This window comes from Mirounga leonina, unplaced genomic scaffold (assembly GCF_011800145.1).
Source record: "Mirounga leonina isolate KUSES-001 unplaced genomic scaffold, KU_Mleo_1.0 Mir_418, whole genome shotgun sequence".
NCBI classification, from domain to species: domain Eukaryota; kingdom Metazoa; phylum Chordata; class Mammalia; order Carnivora; family Phocidae; genus Mirounga; species Mirounga leonina.
The window spans coordinates 24,511,764-24,521,275 of record NW_023270739.1 but is presented as its reverse complement, the minus strand read 5'-3'; positions in this window follow the sequence as shown (position 1 = coordinate 24,521,275).

Here is a 9,512-nt window from a genome sequence, read left to right as displayed (position 1 = left end):
AAATAAATAAATAAATAAATAAATAAATAAATAAATAAATAAATAAATAAATAAATAAAATATTTTTAAAAGTAAAGCAAAACAAAACAACAACAAAACCCATGCCTATCCAGAGCTCTGTAAGCCTCAGTGAATGTAGTTCTGATTATGATCAGTTACTTCCTTATTCTTATTTTTTTATTTTTTATTTAAATTCAATTAATTAACATATAATGTATTATTTGTTTCAGGGGTACAGCTCTGTGATTCATCATGCTTATATAATACCCAGTGCTCCTTACAACATATACCCCCCGCCGATGTCCATCGCCCAACTACCCCATCCCTTCACACCCCTCCCCTCCAGCAACTCTCTCAGTTTGTTTCCTATGATTAAGAGTCTCTTTTGGTTTGTCTCCCTCTCTGGTTTGGTCTTGTTTCATTTTTTCCTCTCTTCCCCTATGATCCTCTGCCTTGCTTCTTAAATTCCACGTATCAGTGAGATCATATGATAATTTTCTTTTTCTGATTGACTTATTTCGCTTAGCATAATACCCTCTAGTTGCATCCACGTCGTTGAAAATGACAAGATTTCATTTTTTGATGGCTATGTAATATTCATTGTGTATATATATATATATATATATATATATACACACACACACACACACACACATCTTCTTTATCCATTCATCTATCAATGGACATCTGGGCTCTTTCCATAATTTGGCTATTGTGGACATTGCTTCTATAAACATTGGGGTGCAGGTGCCCCTTCGGATCACTACTTTTGTATCTTTGGGGTAAATACCCAGTAGTGCAATTGCTCAGTGATAAGATAGCTCTATTTTCAACTTTTTGAGGAAACTCCATACTGTCTTCCAGAGAAGCTGCACCAGTTTGCATTCCCAACAACAGTGTAAGAGGGTTCCCCTTTCTCCACATCCTCGCCAACATCTGTCATTTCCTGACTTGTTAATTTTAGCTATTCTGACTGGTGTGAGGTGGTATCTCATTGAGGTTTTGATTTGTATTTCCCTGACACCAAGTGATGTTGAGCACTTTTTCATGTGTTTGTTGGCCATTTGGATGTCTTCTTTGCAGAATGACATATCACATAAAGGGCTAGTATCCAAAATCTATAAAGAACTTATCAAATTCAATACCCAAAGAACAAATAATCCAATCAAGAAATGGGCAGAAGACATGAACACTCATTGTGCTTTTGATGTGCATTTCCCTGATGCCGAGTGATGTTGAGAACTTTTTCATGTATCTGTTGACCATTTGTGTGTCTTCTTTGCAGGAGTGTCTGTTCATGTCTTCTGCCCATTTCTTAATTGGATTATTTGTTCTTTGGGTGTTGAGTTTTATTAGTTCTTTATAGATTTTGGATACTAGCCCTTTATCTGATATGTGATTTGCAAATATCTTCTCCCATTCTGTCGGTTGTCTTTTGGTTTTGTTGACCATTTCCTTTGCTGTGCAAAAGCTTTTTATCTTTATGAAATCCCAATAGTTCATTTTTGCCCTTGCTTCCCTTGCCTTTGGTGATGTGTCTAACAAGAAGTTGCTGCAGCCAAGGTCACAGAGCTTGCTGCCTCTGTTTCCCCTCTAGGATGTTGATGGATTCCTGTCTCACATTTAGGTCTTTCATCCATTCTGAGTCTATTTTTGTATATGGTGTAAGAAAACGGTCCAGTTTCATTCTTCTGCATGTGGCTGTCCAATTTTCCCAACACCTTTTGTTGAAGACTGTCTTTTTTTCATTGGATATTCTTTCCTGCTTTGTCAAAGATTAGTTGACCATAAGGTTGAGGGTCCCTTTCTGGGTTCTCTATTCTGTTCCATTGATCTGTGTCTGTTTTTGTGCCAGTACCATACTGTCTTGATGATTATGGCTTTGTAATAGAGCTTGAAGTCCGGAATTGTGATGTCACCAGTTTTGGTTTTCTTTTTCAACATCCCTTTGGCTATTCGGGGTCTTTTCTGTACCATACACATTTTAGGATTATTTGTACTTCCTTATTCTTAAAGGGGAGGCTGGAACAGGTTGATAATGGATAATTGCCCTCAATATTAACTCACATTTTTTTTTACCCAATACTATTTTCAACCAGCTGTGAAACTCTATCCAGAGCCTAAAGTGACCCTGTACTGATTCCCTTGGCAATTTCAACGTGGAGTATTCTACCTCTCACTGCTGATCAAGTCTGTTTTGAGCAGACGCTGATCTGAGGTCTCAGCACTGTGAAAAAGAATGCACTGCTAATAACACAGTGAGCCTGGCAGATCATGATCAGAGACTTGACCTCAAAGCGTTGACACAACAGCTAGATGATTTGAACACCATGAATGAGCAAGTCAGAACAGCACCTGCGGGCCTCGGGACTAATGTGCAGACAATCACGTGCATTTCAGTAACAGAGCCCAGGCAATGCATTGCAGGGAAACCCAAGGCCAGCCCACAACACTCAGCATTCTTGACTTGTTTACCCAGAAACTAAAGGAAGGAGAAGTTAGTGATGCATAAAAAAAATAGGCTTCATTAGTAAGCTTCACCTGGGGTGTAACTTCCTTTATTCGATCCCAGAATTTCCACCCACCATTGATCTTGATTTATAATAATGCACTTATAGCTCTCATCTCCATCATGGGAAACCAGATGAGGGTGGCCTCTGTTTTCCCATAACATGGTGAGGATATTTGGGAGAAGTAGGTAATCTTTCAAACTAATTATGGTGTGTGGTATTGGGAATGCCATATAAGAATATAAAGAAGCTCATCACATTTCCAGATTCCAATCAACTATATTTGCAAAAATGCTTTGAGTTAGCAAAATTTTGCATGGTGGAGGGATTGAAACTGAACTAACAGAAAACCCTTCAAAACAGTTTAGCAATTCCAAGATTATCTGGGTCAGTCTGCCTGGCTTCAAGATTGTAGGGAATTAGTAATTTCTTATGCCAAAATTGTCAGAAAAGAGGAGTAAATCAGATGTATAAACAGAGGCTTGGGAAAATTGGAAATGGCAGGGAAAGGAAAACTGGATTTCTTGCTGTGTAGATCAGGCACTTCGTTTAAAAAATTAACCTATTGCGCCAGCTGGGTGGCTCAGTCGTTAAGCGTCTGCCTTCAGCTCAGGTCATGATCTCGGGGTGCTAGGATCAAGCCTCACATCAGGCTCCTTGCTCAGCGGGAAACCTGCTTCTCCCTCTCCCACTCCCCCTGCTTGTGTTCCTGCTCTCACTGTGTCTCTCTCTGTCAAATAAATAAATAAATAAATCTTTAAAAAAATAAATAAATAAAATAAAAATAAAAAATTAACCTATTTACTTTTTAAAAACCAACACGTGTTCAAAATTTTAAAACTCAAATATGATTATATAAACTTTTAGTGCCAGGGCGCCTGGGTGGCTCAGTCGTTAAGCGTCTGCCTTCGGCTCAGGTCATGGTCTCAGGGTCCTGGGATCGAGTCCCACATCGGGCTCCCTGCTCCACGGGAAGCCTGCTTCTCCCTCTCCCACTCCCCCTGCTTCTGTTCCTGCTCTCGCTATCTCTCTCTGTCAAATAAATAAATAAAATCTTAAAAAAAAAAAAAAATTAAACTTTTAGTGCCAACTCGTCTCCCCTCATCCCAAGTCCGTTTTCACTTTCAACTGTTTCTTTTAATGTTTTCTCCCATATTTACACACAAGACATTTCTAGTGCTACTTCTTGATTATGTAAAAAAAAAAAAAAAACAACCTTCAGGCATTGCCTACTGAACTAATAACTTCCTCTAGGGAAAATGGGGATTAACTCTCTTATCTCAACCCTTTCCCCTTGGGCCTAATGGGACTATATCCAAATTTCTAGTTAAATCAGTAGAACTCGGACAGGCCACAAAGGCTGATCCACACTGAAAAATCAAAGATGATGATTTTTTTTTTAAATTTGGCTAGTTATTTTTACTTGAAGTTACTATCAAAGCAGCAAGCAAGCAATGCAATGCATGCATCACAGCATCAAGCTGCAATTATATGGACAACTGGTTCTCCCACCTCTCTTTGTTCCCCTCTGAGATGGAGCCTGAGCTCAGGGTCTTAGTAACCCACGCTCTGTCCAGACTCCTCCAGGTCAGACAGAACAGGACTGTGAGGTCTCTGCTGTCGAGCTTGTCTTTGGTGATGGTGGAAGGCACTGGGGCTATGCTAGCACACCAAGCCCACGCTGTTATTACATATTAGTTGGCTTATAAAATAATTCTATTCAATGGGGGCCTGGGTGGCTCAGGTGGTTGAGCGACTGCCTTCGGCTCAGGTCATGATCCTGGAGTCCCAGGATCGAGTCCCGCATCGAGTCCCACATCGGGCTCCCTGCTCGGCGGGGAGTCTGCTTCTCCCTCTGACCCTCCCCCCTCTCATGTACTCGCTCTCTCTCATTCTCTCTCTCAAATAAATAAATAAAATCTTTAAAAAAAAAGTAATAATTCTATTCAAAAAATATTTTCAAAAATTTTATCTAAAAATTCAAAGTAATACATATGCATGTATTGTAAAGTAAAAAATTCCTTATTTATGATTATCTAAATATTAAAAATAATATGAGAATAATTATTCTGGGTACTTATTTATATAATTTAATCATTTAAAGCTATACCTGAATCTAATATCATGACACTGGAAATTTTCTGAAGAATGTATTTTTTTTTTTTTTTAAGATTTTATTTATTTGACAGAGAGAGACACAGCGAGAGCGGGACCACAAGCAGAGGGAGTGGGGAGAGGGAGAAGCAGGCTCTCCGCCGAGCAGGGAGCCCGGTGCGGGGCTCGATCCCAGGACCCTGGGATCATGACCTGAGCCGAAGGCAGACGCTTAACGAGTGAGCCACAAAGGCGCCCTGAAGAATGTATTTTTAATGGTCTTACTATTTTTAACTTTTCCCATAAAATTGCCAGCTTTCTTGAAAATTGCATTCTTTAGTGGTTAATAAATTTGACATTTTGACAACCTTAACTGACTTTTCTCTGTTGACCATAAATTTTTTACTGAAAAAATACTCCCTCTAAACCTGCTGAGATATTTTGTAATTGCGGAGTAAATTCTGCTCAATGAAGGATATTCTTAAGGGAGTTTCCTGAATTGTATAAATATTTTAACTATTTTGAAGGTACTGTCTTATATTTTTCTCTCAGAGTGCTTCTTTTTTCAAATATTTTAGGAGACAAAACACATCAAATAGGCTTTCTCTATTTTTGCAATTATTTTAATCTTTTGCCAAATTTTGGTGCTGCAACATCATGGGTCTTCTTAATTTTATTCTATTCTAACTCTATAACATAAGTGATTAATGATTGATATAACATATAACATAATGATTAATGATTAACTTTACCCCATTCTAACTCTATAACATAAATGATCCATTTTAGGGGTGAATCTGTGAAAAGATTTTTCTTAGAAGCTCAGATATTTCAAAACACAGTAACAGAATTGCAAAATTAAATTTCCTGCCTGGGCCATAAAATCTTGATGTCCACCATCCTGAAATCTTATCCGGGAATGAGGTTAGGGTTTTTACTCTTCAGTATGCCAACAATTACATAATGCTCTATTTTTAATACAAGTTCTATCAAGCCCACCCTCCTCTGTGCCTGATCTTTCAGACTCCAGAGTATCTCTTAATGTACTCAGCAAATAAGCATCAAATCTCCTGCAGAGTGGGTAAGGGAAGTTCACTGGTGTGTTGGGAGATAGGAGAAGGGTTTGGATAACTAATTGTTTCTTAAGCAGACTTTTAACAAGCCTCCCGTTTTGCCTGCGCTGGCACCGGATGCCTTCAATGTCTGAGTCTTTTGGAGTTCTGCAGTGTGAATGGGCTGCTTCTTTTTCGATCCACCCTCTATTGCTTTGTTTGTTTAAATTAGTATCATTCTCTCTGGTTAAATTAATCACCATTCTCTCAGTTTCCAGAATTAGGTAGACATGGAGAGTTGCTGATGTCCCCCCACCTCTCCTCATTTATCTCTATATTTATGGATTTATGTTATTTATCCTTAATTTAATTTTAGTGAGAATTTTGGAGGAAGCAAAGATAAATGCAGGTTTTATCTGTGCCAGGTTTAATGGGCAGTTATCCCAGACCCACCACACTTAATCATCATAGGGTTGCCAGATACAGCAAATAAAAATACAGGATGCTCAACGTAATAGTTTCCTACGGCTGCTGTAACAAATTTTCACAAACCCAGGGCCTTCAAAACAACACAGATTTATTCTGTTACAGTTCTGGAGGTCAGAAGTCCAAAGTCAGTTTCACTGGGTTCAGTCCAGATGTTAACAATGCTGGTTTCTTCAGGCTCTGAGGGGAGAATTTGCTGATTTACATTTTTTAGCTGCTAGAGGCCACCTGTATTCCTTGGCTCGTGGCCCCTTCCTCCATCTTCAGAGTGCATCTCTCCAACCTCTGCTTCCATCTTGACATTGTCTTCTCTGACTCTTCCTACATCATCCTTCTCCTAAGGACCCCTTCTCTGGGCCCATCAGAAATCCAGGAAAATCTCCCCACCTCAAGATTCTTAACTTAATCATAATTGCAATGTCCTTTTTGCCATATAAGATAACATTTACGGCTTCTGAGCATTAGGATGTAGACATATCTAGGGGCCATTACTGAGCCTACCACACTCAGTTAAACTTGTATTTCAGGTAATAAATAGGCATAGGATATATTTATGCTAAAAAAATTATGTTCTGTTTTCCTGAAGTTCAAATTTACCTGGATGTGATGTATTTTATCTTTATCTTTTCTCTTATCTATCTTATCTCTCTAGGTTCAGAACAAATTTATAAAGTAGTTGATATTTGCAGTTAAAATAAAGTGACAGGGCGCCTGGGTGGCTCAGTTGGTTAAGCGACTGCCTTCGGCTCAGGTCATGATCCTGGAGTCCCTGAATCGAGTCCCACATCAGGCTCCCTGCTCGGCAGGGAGCCTGCTTCTCCCTCTGACCCTCCCCCCTCTCATGTGCTCTCTCTCTCTCATTCTCTCTGTCTCAAATAAATAAATAAAATCTTTAAAAAAAATAAAATAAAATAAAATAAAGTGACAAAATTGATGTTCGAATGATTAAATACCATGCCCAGGGTCACACATATTTAGTGGTGTAACCAAGTTTCCAGCCTAAATCTGTTTGGCCTGAAAGTCCATGTTCATTCCATCTACTTATTCTTTGTTTCTTCCTATATTTCTCCCTCTTTACTTCCTTCTTCCCTCCCTCCCTTCCTTCTCTCCTTATTTTTTTTTTGTTTTACTGATATGTAAATATATTCTCCCTGTAAGATGCAAACAGTTGTCCCTACTCCTCTGATCACACAAGTTTGAACCTGAAACTTACACTTCAGATGCTATTTAGTTTCCATTAACTGATGAAACTCTAATGAAGTGAGAATTTTGTATGTCTTAAAATATATATCATTTGGCATAGACAGAGAATGAAGTGCTCTGCCTAACAAAATACTATGGTTAATAGATAATCAAATAAAAATCACCAAAGGAGAACCCATTCCTCAATATCTAGACAAAAATACAACACATTTAATAGATTTTTATATGGGGAATAATTTATCTTTTCTTGGTGATCCAGAAAATATTTTAGGAACATGGAGGATCTCTGTATTTTCATTCTGAATATTAGTATATTATAGATGTATCATATCATAGTAAAAGTTAATAGAGCATTATATTGAATTCGAATGAGCAGAATTTCCTATAGTAAAATTAGTAGGGTCTCATGGATTCGGGTGATTTCTATCATTTATATCAGGGTCAGCAAATGTATTCTGTAAAGGGCTAGATAGTAAATAATTTCAACTTCATAACAGCTTGTTGAAACTATTGAACTCTGTATGCATACTGCAAAGCAGCTAGAGATAATACGGAAACAAATGAGAGCAGCTGTATTCCAATCAAACTGAACTTACAAAACAGGTGGAAGACCAGATTTGGCCTGAGGGCTGTAGTTTGCAGATCCCAGATCTATATGCAGATAATTCCCAAATTTCTACTGCATTTTTAAACACGTCTCTTTAATTCTGTAATTATATTTCTAACACTACCAGCTGACCCTCAAAAGGTCTAAAATACCACTCCGAATGTCTCTCTAAAGCAGATGTGGGTACCACCAAATCTGTTTCTCCGATAATTTTTCTTCTGTTCTTTGTTCTCCAAAATGCATTCCTCTTCCTCACCTTCCAAACCTTCCAACTGGTGTAGTTTTCTCGTTTCTTCTTTCACAATGGATTTCACATCTGTCTTTTTGACAACACCTCCTTCGTCACTCAGTGTCTTTCATGAACTCATCTGGACCCTCACTGTGGTCTCCCGTGTGCATCTCTACTTCTCTGTTGGATCATTTCTAGTTCTACACACCTATGAACCTGCCGGTTCAGTCTTCCCACAGCAGTGGGCTGGCCTTACCACTTCTTAGCTCAGGAGCCAACATTAGCCCAAAGTGGAAATCTTTCACCATCTAGACCCAGTCAACTTTACTGAATATGATTTCTCACTTCACTCCCTCAGGAGCTTGATTCCACCCGAAATAGACGACTTGCTTTATCATTTATGCAAACCCTGTGCTTTCCATTCTTCCCATCCTCTACATTTGCCTATGCTATTGGCATAGCTATTTCTCTAGGACTGCACTGGCCAAAACGGTAGGCATTAGCCATATAGTTGTTGAATTAGCCACATTTTAAGTGCTCAATAGTCCTACATGGCCAGTATCTACCATGTTACACAGGGAGGATATAGAACATTTTCATCATTGCAGAAAGTTCTGTCTGTCAGCACTGGCCTAAAATGTCCTGTTCACATGGCCTCACATTTAGTCCTATATGATTGCCATGGCCTAGCTCAAATAACATCTTCCCTATCAGCTCACTCCCTTTTGCAATAGCATTTGTTCTGTGTTTGTGTTATGGCACTTAACCACATTCCATCTTCGAATATATAGTGACTTAAACATATCTTATGCTCTAGACTATTATTTCCATTTGTTTCATTCTTTTATCTCCTTGTTAACAACTAATCCAATGCCATGTACATAGTAGGTGTTCAAAAGCGATTCGTCGACGAGTCCCACTGAAACATTCTCCATAGCTTTGTAAATATGGAAATATTTCTGTAACAAACAATGATAGCTCTGCTTTGAAAATTTACCAGATAGAACTAGCATAAAATTTGGGACATGGAAACTGTATTTGTAGAAATGATATATTTTAGAAAGCCTAATGATACATCAACATGGTTTCCATAAATTGTGATTGATTTTATCAGCTTGGAGAGGCAGCATAGTGTAATGGAAAGAAGATGGATGTGAGTACCAGATTGTCCTATATTAGAATCCTGTTTCCCTCAATTACTGACTAGGCTTGGCCAAGTCGTTTAATTTCTCAGAGCCTCATAGAGATGGCAACAGCCACCCGCATTAGTTGAAACTCTTTGATAGCAGAGGACAGAAATAGAAATCAAACTAGCTTTTTAAGAAAAGGGT